The 18,441-nt window shown below is 36.9% G+C and overlaps 1 long non-coding RNA gene, 1 other non-coding gene and 1 pseudogene across 2 annotated transcripts; all 3 read left to right on the top strand.

Annotated features, from left to right (window-relative positions):
• Window positions 1–391: 391 nt before the first annotated feature.
• On the top strand, window positions 392–532 carry LOC134541472 (U4 spliceosomal RNA). The gene has a single exon (XR_010076639.1). It is a non-coding gene; the product is annotated as a U4 spliceosomal RNA (small nuclear RNA).
• A 4,376-nt stretch (window positions 533–4,908) lies between these two features.
• LOC134541183 (uncharacterized) lies at window positions 4,909–12,535 on the top strand. Its single transcript, XR_010076565.1, has 3 exons — window positions 4,909–5,288; window positions 9,132–9,494; window positions 11,186–12,535. It is a non-coding gene; the product is annotated as an uncharacterized LOC134541183 (long non-coding RNA).
• On the top strand, window positions 10,351–10,509 carry LOC134541473 (U4 spliceosomal RNA; annotated as a pseudogene).
• Window positions 12,536–18,441: the final 5,906 nt, after the last annotated feature.

Genomic DNA, 18,441 nt, shown 5'->3' with positions numbered 1-18,441 from the left:
AAATAAAGAATTGTGTTGACATAGATACGCCTAAAGACCTCAGATACCATAGAACACTGCATCTGAACATATACTCGTATTTTACTGCTTGCCTTTCCATTCTCCGTATCTCACTCTATGACACAGCTGCAAGGTTCTAAACTGTACAAAAGATAGCGCTACTTGCAAAATAAATATATTGTGGTATTAAACATCTAATAATAAAAACCTACCTCATATAAAACGTAATATTTTGATTTTTTTAGAGTGTATAATTGTTTTAAAATGATTTAATACAAAATACATATTAATTTGTGAAAATTATTTTACAAATAGAATATTTTGTTGAAAACTATCACGAATGAACTATCAGTGACGTGTTATATATACTTTACATAAGCAAATTAAGGTTAGCTTTGCGCAGTGGCAATATCGTAACCAATGAAGTTTATCTGAGGTGCGATTATTGCTAGTTGAAAACTTATACCAATACCCCGCCCTCTGGATGTGAAATATCATCCAGATCGGCAATTTTTGACTGTTCCTTCGGGAACTAATACATATATCAGATAAATCTACTATATTATAAATGCTGATTTTTACGTTAGAGACTTTGATTGTAATCGATTCAATTAAATGGTGAATAGTGCCAGAATTACTTCGGTTTTAAGCTATTTAATAAATTTAAATAATTTATATTCAATTGACGCGTACCGTCAACATTAGCGGATTGGTTGTGGTGGCATGTCGCTATGATCTCTCACACCCCCACTCATCAAGCTAATTAATAATTTTCGTATTTTCTCCTAATCCTTAACACAGTTTTCCAAAATTACTGAAGTAATATTTTGCCGCAGTACTTATATAATAGGACGTTTTATTAACCAAAAAATATAATGTACTAAATGTAGGTACTAAAAATATAATTTGGCCCTCCCCTGACCGTCATAAATGATCAGCCCTTGACCGACAATCCGAAGTGATCAATCACTTGATTGTTTCCGCGTTGTAATTTCGTAATTTCGAAATGAAAATTCCTCGAAAATAAACACGGTAAATTATGATAAATGAGGTCTTTTAGTGTTAAAATTGAGAGAATCACTCGAACACACGTAAGAAATAATTTCAACGAGATTAATTCCTTTTAAAAATTGGGTAAGCTTCTCTACCCGAGCTGAATAATACATTAAAAATTCTTATTAATAATGAATTAGTGATTCAATGAATTATTTCAACAAACATATTCATGTATATTAGTTTAATTCGTCCCATTGGTTGTGGCAAATATTAAATAATTATCTAATTGTTTAGGTACAACTTCTGTTCTTTTTAACTAAACACAGGCATGTATAGAAACAATCAGTATCGCCAACAGACAATTGTAATTTTTGTAATAGGCTCACGAGGCAAAGTGTAGGAGCGAGGGTGAGCTGTTCGACAAATGGATGTTACTTGTAGGGATGGCAACGATATATCGATATATCGGAAAAATCGATATTTCATGTTCAAACTATCGATAGTTTAGCATCGAAATTTTGATGCCGATATTATCTTGATATCGATATTTTGTTCCGATAATATCGAATTTTAAATAAAGTTTTAATTTGTAAGTTAAAAAGATATTAAAATTATCTGTAAATAAATTTAGCAGAAAAAAAATAGTTGACTGAAAGCTTCGGAAAGATAAATAATTCTTTAAAATGAGAGAAAAAATGACAATATTGGAGTTCACAGTAGGGAATTTTATTTCATAGTTTAGTAAGTTTAAACATGAAGGCGCTTGGGAAGGAACTAGGGAGGAAATCGCGGGAAGCAAGGGATGCTTACATGGAACAGCTGATGGGGGAAGGGGGGACGGTAAATGGGACGGAGCTCTACAGATACATAAGAAGAGTGAAGGGTGAGGAGGGAATAGGGGTTCTCAGAGGAGGAGGGGGGGAGGAATATACAGAGGACAGGGAAAAGGCAGACTTACTGCAGGAGCAATATCTGGCAGTATTTACAAAGGGGGAGGCATGGGAGGGTAAAGAGGACGACAGTTTAATGGGCAGGAAGGCCTTTGAGCTGCGACTGACAGATGTAATTAAGGTGATCAGGAGGTTGAAAGGGAGAAAGGCAGCTGGGCCAGATGGTATAGGGAATAGTCATTTGAAGTTGGGTGATAGGGAGATTGGGAAGTACCTGTTGGAGGTTTTCAAGCAGTCTCTGGAGGAGGGGAAACTACCAATGGAATGGAAGGAGGCAGTGGTAGTTCCCATCTACAAGGGGGGAAATGATAAGGCGGAGCCAGGAAGTTACAGGCCGGTCAGTTTGACGTCCTGTGTAGGAAAAGTGATGGAGAGGTTGGTAGGAAGGTACGTAAAGGGGGAAATGGAAGATCTGGGGTGGGTGGATAACAGGCAGCATGGATTCAGGATGGGGTTTTCATGCGAGACCCAGATGGCTGGGCTGTTGGAAGACCTGGTGGAAGCGGTGGACGGGGGGAAGCAGATAGATGCAATCTTTATAGATTTTGAAAAGGCGTTTGATAAGGTCCCCCATAGGAGGTTAATGGAAAAGGTTGAGTTGCTGGTGAGGGATGGAAGGGTGGTAAACTGGGTGGGTGATTTCCTGAGGAATAGAAGACAAAGAGTGAGAGTGGGTGAGGAAAGCTCCGAGGAGGGGGAAGTGACGTCGGGGGTGCCACAGGGGAGTGTGCTGGGGCCTCTGTTGTTCACAATTATGATAAACGATCTGGGGGAGGGCATGAAAGCCAGATGGAGGCTATTTGCAGATGACTGTGTAGTGTATGAGGTTGTGGGGGAAGGGGGATGTTTAGCAGAGGACTTGATAAGGTTGGAGCAATGGACGGAGAAAAATGGAATGTCCTTGAATGTTGGTAAGACAAAAGTTGTCAGATTTACAAAGAGGAGGAAAGTCACACGAAATGTATATTACTGGAAGGGGCAGGAGATAAGAGAGGCAGCAGGATATAAGTACCTGGGGGTGACACTGAAAAATGACCTAGGATGGGCGGAGCACATAGAGGGGGTGGTCAGGAGGGGAAGGCAGGCGCTGGGGTTGCTTGGTAGGACCCTGCAGGGAGCTGGGAGGAGGACAAAGGAGAAGGCATACTCCACATTGGTCAGGCCAATGTTGGAGTATGCGGCGGCGGTCTGGGACCCCTACCTGGTGACTGAGGTGAAGGAGCTGGAAGGGGTACAGCGCAGAGCGGCTAGGTGGGTGATGGGAATGTGGAGAAGGAGGGAGGGGCAGGATGGGAAACTGCATAGCCCAACGGAAATGATTAAGGAGTTGGGGTGGGAAACGTTACAGAGGAGAAGAAGAGTGGAAAGGTTGGTCAGGATGTTCAAGGTGCTGAAGGGGGAAGGGGGATGGGGGCAATTGGGAAGCAAAGTACATAGAGGGGAGTACAGAGGACGAAGAGACCACAGATGTAAGCTCCAGAGGGTGTGGAGGCGGACAGAGAGAGGGCGGAACACCTTCCTGGTGAGGACGGGGAGGGAGTGGAATGGGCTGGGGGAGGAAATGGTGGAGGTCAGGGATGGGAGGGAGCTGAGGAGAAAGCTGATGGAGGGGGGGGGGGAGAGGGGAGTGAGTGGGAGTTCTTGCCACCGGGTGAAAGCCCAATTGCAGGACATATTAGTATGAAATTATATTTTTGGAATTGCAGCCCATCGTTGCATTAAACCCTGTGTCATTGCTTTATAACTTCGTAGCTCTGAAAAGTCCAATGTAAGCACTATTATAAAATTGTACAAAAATAATTTTTTGATTTTTTCCTCCCTTGGTAACAATCAAGTACCTAACATCTGCATGACCAGGAACATTTTAATATAATTTTTTATTATCCAGGAAATGTTTCATTTCTAGAAGTGACAAGGTGACTGTTGGCAATAAGGACATTTGTTGACGTGAACAGTAGATATGTGGACGTATGCATAGACTGATTAATGTCTAGTTTAGTAAATGATTTTATATTCGTAAGCAGATTTTCAGTGTTGTATTGTGACAGTTTTATTTTTGTATTCACTGTTGTTTGATGTGACGGTATGGGTCCTAAGAGTGATGTGTGGAGGCACTTCACAAAACTTACTAAAACAGATGCGAAGTGTAGCGTTTGTAAAAAAATTGGTAAAAACTTCTGGTAATAAATACAATTTAAAATCTTATCTGAAACTTCATAAACTAAAAGATGAATTAGGAGATAGGCCTACTTGCTCTTACCAGCAAAATTAAATAGAATCTAAGAATTTTCCAATTATTATAGTTCATTATTCTCTATTCTACGAATTTTTCGCTAAACATCCTCATAAATGTGTATAAATAACAATCCATGAAAATTACTTTTAAAAAAAAAAGAGTTGGAGAGAAAAAATAATGTATAAAGTATAATTTAATGATAATGAATAAAATTTAGATTAATTTTCTTTTACTATAAATAGCTGAAATTGTAATATGTGATTCTTTCTTTTAAAGAACTCAATACAACATATACTTAAATATTAAATAATGATTTTAGAACAAGTAAAGCACAGATACAAGTTTGTCTAGTATACCAGACCGATATATTGAAAAATATCGATTGTATCGATATTTTCAAGACGATATTTTATTGGTATCGATAAAATTCAAGTGATATATCTAAAACTCGATATATCGATATGTGAAAATTTTTTGCCATCCCTACCATGATCCCTACTTCTTGTCATTGCGTTACCGTTTTTTTTTAATTGTTTCTTTACTTCCCGTTGGGTCGAGCATATCGCTAGTGCCACAGATTGTAGTCATGCTGGAGACTAATGATAATTATTGGAATTTTTATTTATATGTTAACAGAAAGAAATTGCTTCCTGTTTTTGCAAATATTAATAAATATAATTTTAAAATTAAAAAAAAAGGTTTTTTTTAAAGGACAAGTAAGTTCAAAGTTATGTTTTTGATACGCTTATTTATTTTATTTATTTATTTATTTTTTTGGCACCCAATAGACTTAAGTTGATTGATGAGCAGTGGTTCTCTGAATATAGGGCTTGTCAACATGGTTACAAAATTTATGATTACATACATCAGTTACATCAGTTTGTGTTTGTGTGCGGTTTATGTTTTGAATTGGTTATGGCTAGTTTATTTAGATAGTTTGGTTGTTAATAAATTTAAATTGAACTCGTTCTGTGATTTTCATTATTGGGAGAAGGCAGAAATGTCTGCCCGATGTGAAAATGTGCAGCAAGTGGTTGTACATCGCAGCCTCATGACCGGCGATTTTACCTATTTCCACGCGGGAGGACAGATGCTGAAAGAGCTAGGTAAGATCTAATAACTAGTGATGGTTTTGTTTATTCTTATAGTTAGACTTTCCCAATTATAATTATATACTATTAAAATATGTAGTACGTATTTGTGGCTGAAACCACATATAAATAATCAACTCTGAATTGGGTTGGGACTTTAAACCTGAAAATGAATTAGAAATAAATGGTAAAGTAATTAAAAATAGTGATCTGATTGCAGCTCCATGTTTTGCATAAAGTGATAAGTGTTTTGCTGTAAGTAATTATCTACAATTAACTTAAACTTGTGTATCTACTATACAGTTGCATTATGTAACCTGTTATATATTTTTTATTCAAAATTAACATGTTTTATGTGTATACATCCATTTTAGATATGTAATTTACATGTTAAACTTGATTATTATATACTAGGGTTGGGTGGGTGAATGTGATACAGTGTAAAACTTGGGGTGAAAGTGATACATTAAAAAAAATTGACTTTTTGCTATACAAAAATTTTGAAGAAAATACATTTGCTTGCCTCTTCTTTATACGTCCCCATTCCATAATGAATGTTATAAACCTTTAGCTACATCTTATAGGAAATGAAAAAGTCTCAAGCAAGAAATAATTTGATCAAAAAATTTTCATGTCTAGGTCCAGCAACTTTTGTTATATCTTTGTGTGCATATAAGATAGCTTCAAAATTATAGTTTTAAATGGTGCAGGAAAGTATTCTCTATGTTCTAATGCTTAGAAAGATAGTCTGACATTTATATCTTAGTTACTATTGCTGCCTAGATTTTTGGGGTGAATATGATACAGAACATGGGGTTAATGTGACACACAGCATAGGGTGAATGTGATACCATAATTTTAGGTAGTTTTATAAAAAAAAGTGCTTAATATTTCTATTTTCCACTGCTGAATTTGAAATGTACATTGTCATTAAAACTTTTTTTTTTTACCTTAAAGCTATTTCTGTAGGTTGGTAAACCTGAACATAAACAAATTGGTATACTCCAATTTGTACAACTTATTGTTCTATGTAGGTCCCTATGTTTATGTTTTAGAGTAATATGAATAATTTAACATCACATGTAGAACTTTATATTTATAAGCATTCCATATTTTAGTAAACTGCTTTTATTCCTTTGCTATTGTTGTATTTATTATAAATAGAGAGAAAATTCTTATTACGACCACAGTATTTCTTCAATTTGTTGTTGACTGAGAAGATCGTTAAATGATTGGACAGTACGTGGATAAATGATCAAAATTGTATATAGAATTTGTTTGACTAGTCACTAGTCGCATTAATGTACTGTGACAAAATGTATGCTTCTTTAATATAGAGGGAAACTATTCACTCTGTAACATGACTTCATATTTTATGTCAGAACTCGAGGACCACTAAACTGATTGTCATGAAATGTTTTGTGGGTGATACACATGTATTTGACCTGTCTCACACGCACCCCACCACACTGATAGCGTTGCTAGGAAGTAGGATATAATGATGTATCTCATTCACCCCACCTGGGTATCATATTCCCCCCAATCGCAGGGTGAATATGATACACTAAATTTATTTTTTATCAATCTAACTAATTAATTTTATCTTTAAAAGATTTGTGCAATGGGAGCGCATGACTTGATGTAAGTTTTTGGACATACGCCATTGCTAAGAGCTTTTTCTGTTGAAGAAAAACTAATAAATAAAATAAATAAAAATACACAAGAAAGACAAAAAACACACAAAATTAAGCAAACAATTGCTGTTGTCAACAAGAATATAAACACCACAAAATATTCCGAAACAGAAATATGGTCAACAAACAAAAAAAATCAAAGAAAAAAGTACTAAGTGAACAAAAAAAAACACACAAATGATGACAACACAAAAATATTGAAACCAAAATAATTCAGCACAACAGTTGAAACCAGACAAAAACACTACAAAACGAAAAGACAAAAAAATACAATAGTTTTACCAAAACAGAAACAAGCTTCTATGTTTGTTGACCATATTTCTGTTTCGGAATATTTTGTGGTGTTTATATTCTTGTTGACAACAGCAATTGTTTGCTTAATTTTGTGTGTTTTTTGTCTTTCTTGTGTATTTTTATTTATTTTATTTATTATTTTTTCTTCAACAGAAAAAGTTCTTAGCAATGGCGTATGTCCAAAAACTTACATCAAGTCTAACTAATTAATCTAAATTTTTATTGTGTTAGGGTTAGGTTTCTAAAGCCCTAAGAAATGTGTGTAATTTTTCTCAGTGTTGTGGTGCTCTTAGTTAAAATAATATTCAGAAAGTTTGGTTTTTTGTATCATATCCACCCCACCTGACCCTACATCCCAGATTGTTGACACAACGTGGAATCAACAGAACAAAAATAAATAAATAAATAAAATGTATTTAAGTTTAGTTTTTTTTATTTTTAATTACATCATAAATAGTGAAATATTACAAGTAAAGCATGACACAAACAGATCAGTGGCGTCTCGTCAGGGCAAGCAAGGCAAGCAGTGCTTGCCCAGGCAGTTTCCAGACATTGTATTTTTTAAATCAATATTTTATTGAGAATAGTATTTTACTTTGGCTCGTGCAGTTAGGTGTATGTATTTTTTACACTATCTTCTTGGGACCCAATACTGTGCACTGTGCGCTATAAGAAAAGAACTCGTTGACACAAAAACATGCTGTTTTAGAAGCGTTGCTAGGTTTAGAAGCGCTGGTAGGATCGCTTTCAGCAGGAAGGCTGCCGCAGTAGTTTCCTTTCGGAAGGGGGGTGGCATGGTACAAAGATTCAGGGAGGGGATTGGCTGGAAAAATACGCGGTAGAAGCTACGAAGGTAACGCTTTCTTGCCGAACTGGAGCGAACATGGCAGAAGCAGAAGGTGGAATTTTTCCGCCGACTGCTTCGGCTATGTCCGGTACAGTTCGGCACGGCAGGTGGCGATGTTGCGTTTCAGTCGGCGGTCGTCTCTCGGGGCGCGCGCATCTCTCCCGCGGGCTGTTGGCTGGCAGTGCGTGGGGGATTTGTGGGCGTACGATGATACTACACTCCCACTTAGTATATAAGTAATGTAGAGTAGGTATTTTACTATCAGAATAATGTAAGTCAATCATTATTTTTCAAAAATAATGTATTAAAAAAAAATGTCAATTTTTCTACCTGTGGAATAGTCAATGTTCAGTTACGAAAACTACTTAAATAGCATCATTTTGTACCTTGAAATCCATATTTTCCCGGCGGAGGGCCCCCAGACCCCCCCCCCCCCCCACCTCATCATGTTTTGGTGTGAACGGAGTAATTGCTTCCCCTCATGTAAACCTCACGCCTCGCCACTGAAACAGATGATTACTAAGTATTAAGATAGAGATTACACTATCGTTGGTTTTCTTTGGGTTGTATCCATACAAGTATAACATTAAATTTAATCATCATTTTTATTGCAATGTTGACTCAAATCCTTGACATAGGAAGGAGAAATATAAATACCATACGGGATTAAAATAGGGGACAGGCGACAGTCACGAAAATGTAAACAAGCCAACATCATGACTTATCATCATGACCACCAATTTCATATAAGCAACTGAAAGAAAAACTGTTTTTCGACAAAATGTAAATAATTAAAATTTAGTGCAGTAATATATAATAACATTTCTAGAACAATTTTAGAAATTAAACATTCTTGTAAACATAAACAGCAAAGCAAATTGTCACCTGCTCCCTATTCTTAAGTTAACCTGTTTATATTTCGTGTTTCGTTATTTCATAATCCTGATGTCAGTGTAGCGTAGTAATTCGACCACTAGATTAAACCTTGCTCTAATGTATGAATTTTATTTTTTTCTGTTTTAGGTATCAGATATGGGCTGATTTTTCGGGATGCACCACCCTAAATGCCTGTTTTTGTGACCTCCATTTTGACGAGCATCAGTTTCATGATTCTGACAGGCTGCTCCTGGCTCCAGGAGCAATACCAACAGTCAAGGCTGTTAATGGGGGTGTGTTGCCATTAAGGGAAGAATCTGGTGATCAAACATCTACAGGCAAGACTGAGACCTCTCCGACGGTTTGTCAATTACACTGTGAAAATATTTGTGGTGCAATTTTGGATTCAGTGATCTATGTCTCATCGGTGTTGGTGAACTAGAAGAAACAGAGAGTTTAAAAAGTTGTACAAGGAAAGAGCAGACAAGAGAAAAATGAAGATACTAAAACGTGAGTAGTTAAATTAATACATTTGTGACAGTCAGTAGCAAGGGGGGCCTGCTTTCAAATTAAAACTTCCCAAGTCTAACCAAATTATAGTAAGGCTTGTATTTTGTGTTAGTAAGTAAGTAAGTTGCTCGTTGTTAAGAAGTAAACAGTAATTTGTTGTATACATGTTGTAGACTGAGGTTATATTTGAGAAATGAGTTCCCGTTAAGTGTTTGAATAACCCAAACTTGTTCTGTTATATTTGTGGTAGTTATGTAACTGCTAAGCAAAGACTAGACATAAGTAGTTTTGTGAGGAATATCTATTATGCTTACTGAGGCATAAAGCTCGGTGATCCAAGACAAAAACTGGGCATCGCACAAGGTATGTCGAGGGACTGAGACTGTGGAAAAATGGTGCAAAAAAAAACTCCATGCCCTTTGCAATCCCAATGGTTTGGAGGGATCAGCTTCAAATTCATATTAACGACTGGTATTTCTGTATATTGTTAACGTTCAAAATCATAACGTAAAAACTATTTTAAAAAAACGTAAAATATCCTAACATTCTTTCGGCCACACGACCAGTTAAACATTGTGAATCTTTTCAAAATCGTTCCAAAAATTATTAAAAAGTCGCATGGTGTAATCGGTGGAGAAAATGTGTGCAGATCTGTTTGAGTCCGCCAGTGACATAGTGCAGATGTGTTGAGTAGGCAATGCCTTTTGGGGCATACTTCACGTTGCGTTCCGTCTGCCTTTTTTCTCATGTTGTTGTTGGCAGACTTTGCCACGGGTTGGTAACTTAAAAACTATCACGAACGGACTATCAGTTACGTGTTATATAGGCCTATACTTTACATAAGTATATTGGAGTTAGCTTTGCGCAGTGGCAATATCGTAACCGATGAAGTTTATCGGAGGTGCGATTATTGCTAGTTGAAAACTTATACCAATACCCCGCCCTCTGTATGTGAAATACCATCCTTACAGACAACCCCCTTTTTTTATTCTCCCTCCTGCCGAGCACACATGGTCAGCCACAACAGTCCAATGTCAGATTTTTCCCACCCAAAATAAAAAAAGGGGGGGGGGGGGGGTTGTCTGCAAATTCTGTTCACGGACGATAATTTTACGTGATAACGCCATAAGAAAACATTGATGAAAAATTGCATACCTTAACCTGTTTGATATCATAGAAGATTTTCTGGTACGGCGGTTGGCCGTTGCTGCACGCGCGGCTCAGGCGGAAGGAACGTGACAATGAGTCGTGCTTTTTTCGTGCGTGCAGCCGGCGTTCATTCGAATTTATAAGACGATATCACGGCAAAAAAAAAAACTTTGCACGTGGGTCGCAGCGCATGTTGTTAAACAAAAAAAAATATATGCGTGAAACGTGCGACTCGCACGCGGGTAGATACGGTTAGTTAGCCGTCGATAGTCCAGGGAAACCGCTAACCCATGACCGTGTCGGTGGCCTGTGTCCGAGTGTTCGCGTAGTGTCTGTCGGTACACGGCAGACTTTCTTCGTCGTGTTTATTTCGTGCCACCGAGGATGACGGAGCAACCGCGAGACGCCTCTCCTCTGTCTTGTTGAACCATGTGGCTATAGAAAATAACATGATCAGCCGCTAGTTTTGGAAAGAAGAGAGGTTTGCTGTGAGTTCTGAGGGAAAACAGCCGCTCGTCACGCGCGCTGTCCGCTCGGCGCAGGAGTGCACCAACATCTTCTCCAGCGGCGGGGGCCGGGCGCTGGCGACGCTGGCGGGCGTCCCGTTCCTGGGGAGCCTGCCCGTGGACTCCAGGCTGGGGCGGTGCGGCGAGACGGGGCGCAGCTGCCTGGCGGAGTTCCCCGAGTCCCCGGCCGCGGGGCTGTTCCGCGCCCTCGTGGCGCGCCTGGCCGCGCCGTGCTAGCCCCCTCCCCGGCTCCGCGGTCACGTCACTCCGCGTCCGTGCTTCATGTCCGGGTTCCGCCGACTCTCGATCCATGCTTTTGAATGGTATGTTTCATATCTGACGATGACAGGCAAGATTTTACGGTTTCGTGTATAAAGTAACGCAGTAGAAGCCGCTAATCTGGACTAGATGAGACTGGATCTTGCCTGCATCTCTGGAAGTTCGGACCAAATGGAATTCGTTTTGAAATGCATGTTGTACCATTTTTTTTATGATAGGTAAAGCGTGTCCGAGATTCCTGTCATAAGTGTAATTCTAGCATGAGAGCACATTGATTTGCTTGTTACCGAGGTTATATGTCACACGTCTGTCGAGTACCGAAAGAGACTCTGACTTTTTTTTATATAGTATATATAAACGGTTTATCTTTGTATCTGTATATTAAGCATATTAAACTGCAAAAACTGTAAAAAAAAAAAAAAAAAATTAACATAAACACTACTTTTTTTCTTCTACAGCTTAATTTCTGTTTCAATACTGCTGGTGTTTAACCTATGAACTGTTGTAGCCTGATTAGTGGGACTAGCTGTATCTGAATTTTCAATTATTACAGTGTTATAGTTTTATTCTTGTAAATGCCTCTTTTTTTTTTTTTTTTTTTTTTTTTTGTGGTGAATTGCGAGAAAAATGGAATAACACTACAATGTGAGTCAAAGGCAACTTAACGCACGGCGTACGGACTGTTCACGCAGGTTTGTGAACAAAGAAAATCAAAGTATGTAAATTTTTTTTAAAAAAAAAAGAATTAATTTTATATTAAATTTTGTATACTTATTATCATTTAACTATTACATGAGCCAATACAACTATAATAGCAATGTAGTTAAAAGTTTTTATCAAGCAGCTTGTGTTTGATGCAAGAACAGATGTTTTCACTTAAAAAAATTCAACATGATCAAATATAAATTGTGGTTAAACCACAAAATTGTGGCCAAGTTGCAGAAAACTGGGGGCTCTACTGTACCTGTTCAGCCGCACTACAAAAATATTTTTTTATTGAACCACTCTGATGTCTAAATGTATATATATATATTTTTTTAAATAACAAAGTTTGTAAACTAATTTATTTTTCTGTTAAAATTATATCAAATATATGATGAAAAATAATTTCCCGATAGTTTCGTTAATATGTCATATTTTTTACAAAGTGCAAAAATTACTTTACCATTCAAGTTTGACCTGTAACCTCACTCTATATATATATATATATATATATATATATATATATATATATATATATATACACACACACACACATACACAGTTACACATTTTCCTTATTTACTGTATTTACACATTGCAGTATGGCCCTTATACCCTCCGGGTGCCGCTGTGTACAGCTGTGGTGATGACAATTAGTGTGTGCTTACTGTCTCTAGACCCCGGGCTCATGCGTGGTGGGCTGTTTCTGAAGAAACCAAGCAATTTATTAACTCATTATTTCGCTGTTTTTTTCCGTTTATGAAAAGCATTTAAGAATATGGCAGAGCGAGGATGAACATTCGTTTTCATATTTGCTTTTAAAACTTTTTTTTTTTACGTAAGAAGAGTGAAAATGGCGTAAACTCGTGTTTTCAGAATGTTTTCATGCTTGAAACGCCCGGTACATATTCTTGAAAGCACTTGAGGGACTTGCATTACACATTTGTCTTCATTTCTCGGCCATGTAATGTTACGATCACCGCTCATGCGCACGACGAGAAGACTGCGTGCCAGTCCAGAGGAGACACCGCGCTAGAAGCACCAGCGAGCGTCTCACCCCCCCCCCCCCCCCCCCCCTTATCAGCAAGCACCTTAATTGAGACGGTTTTGAGAATGACACAAATTATAAATTACCAGTTGCCACAAACTGTTTACGAGAAAATAAATCAGCACACACACTGTTCACAATAAGACTATTCAAAAAATTCTTCAAACCCATGAACCAATTAAAAAATAATATCTTGCAGCACGTGACTAGTGTGACATGTATCAATAACTATATCAGTAAATTTGCAGCTGAAAGGAGTTTTAAAGACTAAATGTTTCATATTATATTTTGAAGGAAATTATGGATGCCTAACATGATTCTGAACCTGATTATGGTTTAAAAGTATGTAAATGTTTTTCAGTTTCAAATTCGAGTATATACTGTTCAAAACGCTTAGTCCAGATTATGCTGTTAATTGTAAATACTAAAATGATTTACACATCAAGTTGACTCTACCTTAATAAAAAAAACTGCAGAATATAATGCATGCATGAATATAAAAATATTCAGCTATCAATCTGTAAAGTATCTCTCACCTTATCTTGGACGAACTGTACTACCCTTAAAATCGACACTGAATCAATCTAGCATGTCTTCTCCCTGCACCTGAAACAGTCCTAGAGAATTTCAATTGGGATGTTAGTTACTCATTGGAGAACTTAAGGAGTATTAGGCCCTGCGATCTTACATTTTATTTTTTTTTGCTGTAATTCTAAATTTGGAATTTTTTATGCCTGTTTTTGGCATACCAAGGTATAAATCATATCTCCCAGATTTTTTATACCCTCTTACAACCACATAATTTACTAACAGGGTCTAGCCAGTAAGCGCAGAGTGGAAGTAATGTATTATCTGCTGCGAGCGACTAGAACTATCATAAAAATCACATCAGTTCACGAACGTTGACGTCAAAAATTAGCCAAAGCTAAGTCCTATGCAATGTCAAACCAATATTTTTAGCACGGAACCTCTAATGTGATATGTTTAGAATTGTAAGATGGTGAGGCCTAATTCCCCTCAAGAACCAACATGATTCATTACTGAATGACGTTATACATAGGACACGATCGGTTGATCAGTTCAAACGTTAAATGATATTTTTTTTACTTCAATCCAGTAGGTATAAGAGTTTCACCAAGAACAATAATTGCAATCTGATTTCACCTCGCAAATATTTAAAACATTTAACGTGATACTCGCTATCGGAAACTAGTGTTTGCGCAGGCCTGCAGCTGACGTGGAACCAAAGCGAGACGAGTACGTGGGAGAAGACCAGGAGCTAGACTGCGGTTCCGTGAGAGCTTCGTCTCCGATCAGGAGCCGGGCCACATTATTCTCTCCCCCCGCTGAAAAAGCTTGTCTTCACACTAGGTGCCGTGTAATCGTACACTTTCGTGTTCCTCAATTGGTTTTCTAAGCGTGTGTACTTTATCCACGATCCTATACTGAGGTTTGATCTCTGAAGTGACCCCGGCCTAAGTTACGTATATTTCTAAATTTCTGAACGCATCCTTTCCTAGTTTTTCTCAGTTGGCAGCTTTGTTTGTTTGGCTTCGTCTATTTTGACATTAAGAAACAATAAATTATGTTTTCCACTAATGTGAGTGTAATATTTATTGCCTGACTTAAAATGAGGCCTCAAAAGAGTAATGTGTTGCAATACTTCACAAGAAGAAACGATAAAACTGTAAGTTGCAAAAATTCCTTTAAAATCGCAGCTAAATTAAATTTTCATCATCAATAGAATTAGTCACTCAGTTACAAAACAAACTATTGGCTGAGTGTAGAAAAAGATTTGGTCTCATTAAATTTAATACGCTTATGGTGTTAGCTACAATTTTAGACCCACGCTTCAAAAATCATTTCTCAGATGCAAATGTATATGTGAGGGCAATACAAAAATTAAGAAACATCGTTAAAGAAGATTCATAGCAGGCAACTTCAACTAATGAATCTGAAGAAAAAACTTCGACTGAAGATTTTACTTTAGGTTGCACCATAAACAACTAGCAGTGAGCCAAAAGTAGCGATGTGCCAACTCAAAAACCGATGAGGTATTAACATATTTGGCTAATCCTGTTTGCTTATTAAAAGCCAACCCACTAGAATAATGGGAAGAATTAAAACAGACAGGCGCGAATGTTTCAGCACATTGTTAGTACCTCTGTACCTTGCAAGAGATTGTTTTCCAAAGTTGGTGCAACAATCATTGCATTGAGAAACCGTTATAAAGGCAATATTTACACTTTATAGAAAGTAAATATTTAATTTCCTTTAATATTTATTTAATTTAATTATATTTTATTCCTTATGTTTATTTGTACTCTATGATTAACCCAGACTGTAAATTTCTTTCGTTATTGTTTGTCTATGTATTACTCTATGTTATTTTTATTTTAAATATTGTCAAAGTTAGCATAGCAGTATATTTTTTGAACTAACTATTAATTTAAAGATGAACACGTCAGAAATGTTCAGTAATTTGACTATCTTTTGTTTTAACAACAAACTAAAAAATCGTTTACTAGTGACGAAAAAATATTCTTTTAGAACAAATTGATACTTGAGGAAGACTACAGCTAAAACGCAACGATTCTGAAATTGTTTTTAATTGAATATTTTATAGAATATTGGAAATGGTCATTAATGCAAATATTAGCTGAGTTTAGTAGAAAATAATAATTTTAATCTACAAAGATTCTACTCAGACATCAAAATTTTAAATAATTCTTCAATAAGAGAATTCGTCGTAAATCCGTATTCAAGAGATCGCCAAATGACTTTGATATGCTTTGAAAACTGCGAAGATTGAATACTGTTTGTAAATACGAAGAAAGAAGAATCCTGTTGAAAATGGAAAGTCGCAGTTCGAGCCCGGGAAGGATGACCGTCGCCCAGTTGCAGCCCATAGTCTGAAGGATGGAGTCGTGACAGCGCATATTCCTGCCGCACGCTAGAGGACGGAGGACCCAACTATCGCAGTCCTTGACGAGTCGAACCAAGGAGTCTCTGAGAACCTACACGTCTCGTGGGTATCCTGCAGCAAGGTTTGGTCCCTTACCCCATCACCCGAAGACTCGCTGAATATAAGTCCCCAAACGAATTACAATTTAAGAAAAACGAACATTTAGACTCTGTAATATTGTATCGAATATTCCCTATAAAGAAAACCTAATAACTTGTTCATCTTTAGATGTTAAAGTCAAATTCCAGAATTGCGATCCCGATCAAGATAGTATAATTTAGTTTGGATGGAATTTGGTATTGGAATAATGTATTACTATTTTTGTTGACTAGTACTGCAAGAAACGTACCCAGTAGTCCAAGCTCTACCATACTGAAGTTAGTTAGAAATAAATAACTTCCAATAATTAACATTTGATATTTAAAATAATCCACTCAAGTGAAAAGAATTGTTAGATGTTTGAAGTTGACAGTCATATCAAATTCCATCTGTAGTTTATAATAAGTTAGCTTTAAGTTAAATTTTCTATTAAGTGTTATTTTTGTGTATGTCAAAGTGTATTGTCACCGTCGTCGCAAGCACTGCACATAAATATATACAGTACATTTGGATTTGATTACATTTTATTCCAAGCTCTAGTCATGATATTAGTATTTAACATACTTTTGAAACACCTTACCTTAACTTTCACACACAAGCTTCTTAATACAATTCTTAAAACTGAGAGAGTTAGGCTAGAGTAGCAGAAATTATTAAATAAATTAAATAATTTCAATTTTGACACTAGCTGACTCCATTGTTTTGTCGTCTAACTGGAAAACACCTCGAAAAATTCTTATTCTTGGGGAGTATGTCTAAAGCAGTAAACGTAATATCAAAACTTATGTTATGATTTTGTTTCAGTAAGTATCGATGATTGTCATACGATATCGAATAGTTCCCGAATTATTTATTCTCATGCAAATATGAATAATTTGTTCTGATTCTGCTACTTTGTAACTGATACACACATGTATCAAGTACTGCAAACGAGACTTTAGTATTAGTTTAGAATTCGCCTGGAACAACACCACGGCCAATGTGCGCAGAACCCGATCGCAGATGACGGTCACTTGGGCGGAGCTTGTGAAAGGGGAGGGAGCGGCACGACGAATAAGGGATAAAGAAGGGAAAGAATGTAGGGGTGGAAACGCAGGGGAAGGGTTTGAAGGAGAGGTGTAGAGCGAAATTGTTACGAGTCGTTTTGTTTATTGTCCCATATCAAACTCCTTGTTCTGTGGTGCGTGCTTCTTGCGAAGACTGAAGACTCTAGCTAGTACGCTGATAGCGATACAAGACCAAGGACATTGGTTCTAGATCCATCATCCTTAGGTGATAGATATGTGGATCTACGATCTAGGGAGCGAAGCTAAAACACCATCTCGTTCAATAATGAAACTAATGAAATTTTAATATTAAAAAGTACATTAATAAAAGATATAATATTTATATTTGTGCACCTAACAGCTATGAAAATGCAAAGAAATTCTCAGTTGACCATAATAACTGATGTAATCAACATATGGACTTTGTTATTTCGAAAACAATTAGTAACTAGTGTTTTCATACATTAAAAGATTATGATTTTATCAAAAATTAAAAATAAAAAAACATATAGGTACATTAGTGAGCATACTGACTATCATTAGAAATTTGAGTTACATCAGGCATAGCAGTGCCAATATCAATACAAAAAAAACACTTTGCAAGTTCAGTAACTTTTTAACAAATTACTATTGTATTATTTTCTTAACTTACACATTTGATGAAAATGTGTAAATTTTGATAACATTTTTTTTTTCTGTCTATAATTTTTTGACTTGTAAGGAAGTGTCGGTAATAATAGGAAATATGGTCTCCACTATCAGGCGGACATTAGTGTAACAGAGGTAGAGAATTACCAGGCGTGATAAATAATGTATCAGATTCTCCTTACAGTCGCACGGTCTGCGCACGCCGAGCTTTTTTTTTTTTTACTGTTGGAGAGAAGTATGAACACGGAGGGGAGGATGAAGAGAGATAGAAATACTCCTTTATCGTCGAAAAGGGGGGGAGGGGGGGTTGTGTCAGATTAAGAAAGGCGTGGAAAGGGAACACCGTTACTTTTTTTTTTTACTACGAAGAATGTAGAATGAGTAAACTGATACCTTTTTGCGAAGAACATGGAAAGAGTAAACTGATACCATTTTACACTCGTAACGATAATGTACTTTGTTGATTCCAGGATCCAGGTACTGCTACTGTTGTATTTGATGCAGA

Source organism: Bacillus rossius, chromosome 18 (assembly GCF_032445375.1).
Source record: "Bacillus rossius redtenbacheri isolate Brsri chromosome 18, Brsri_v3, whole genome shotgun sequence".
Classification (NCBI taxonomy): Eukaryota; Metazoa; Arthropoda; class Insecta; order Phasmatodea; family Bacillidae; genus Bacillus; species Bacillus rossius.
This window is presented reverse-complemented; position numbering and strand designations above follow the sequence as displayed.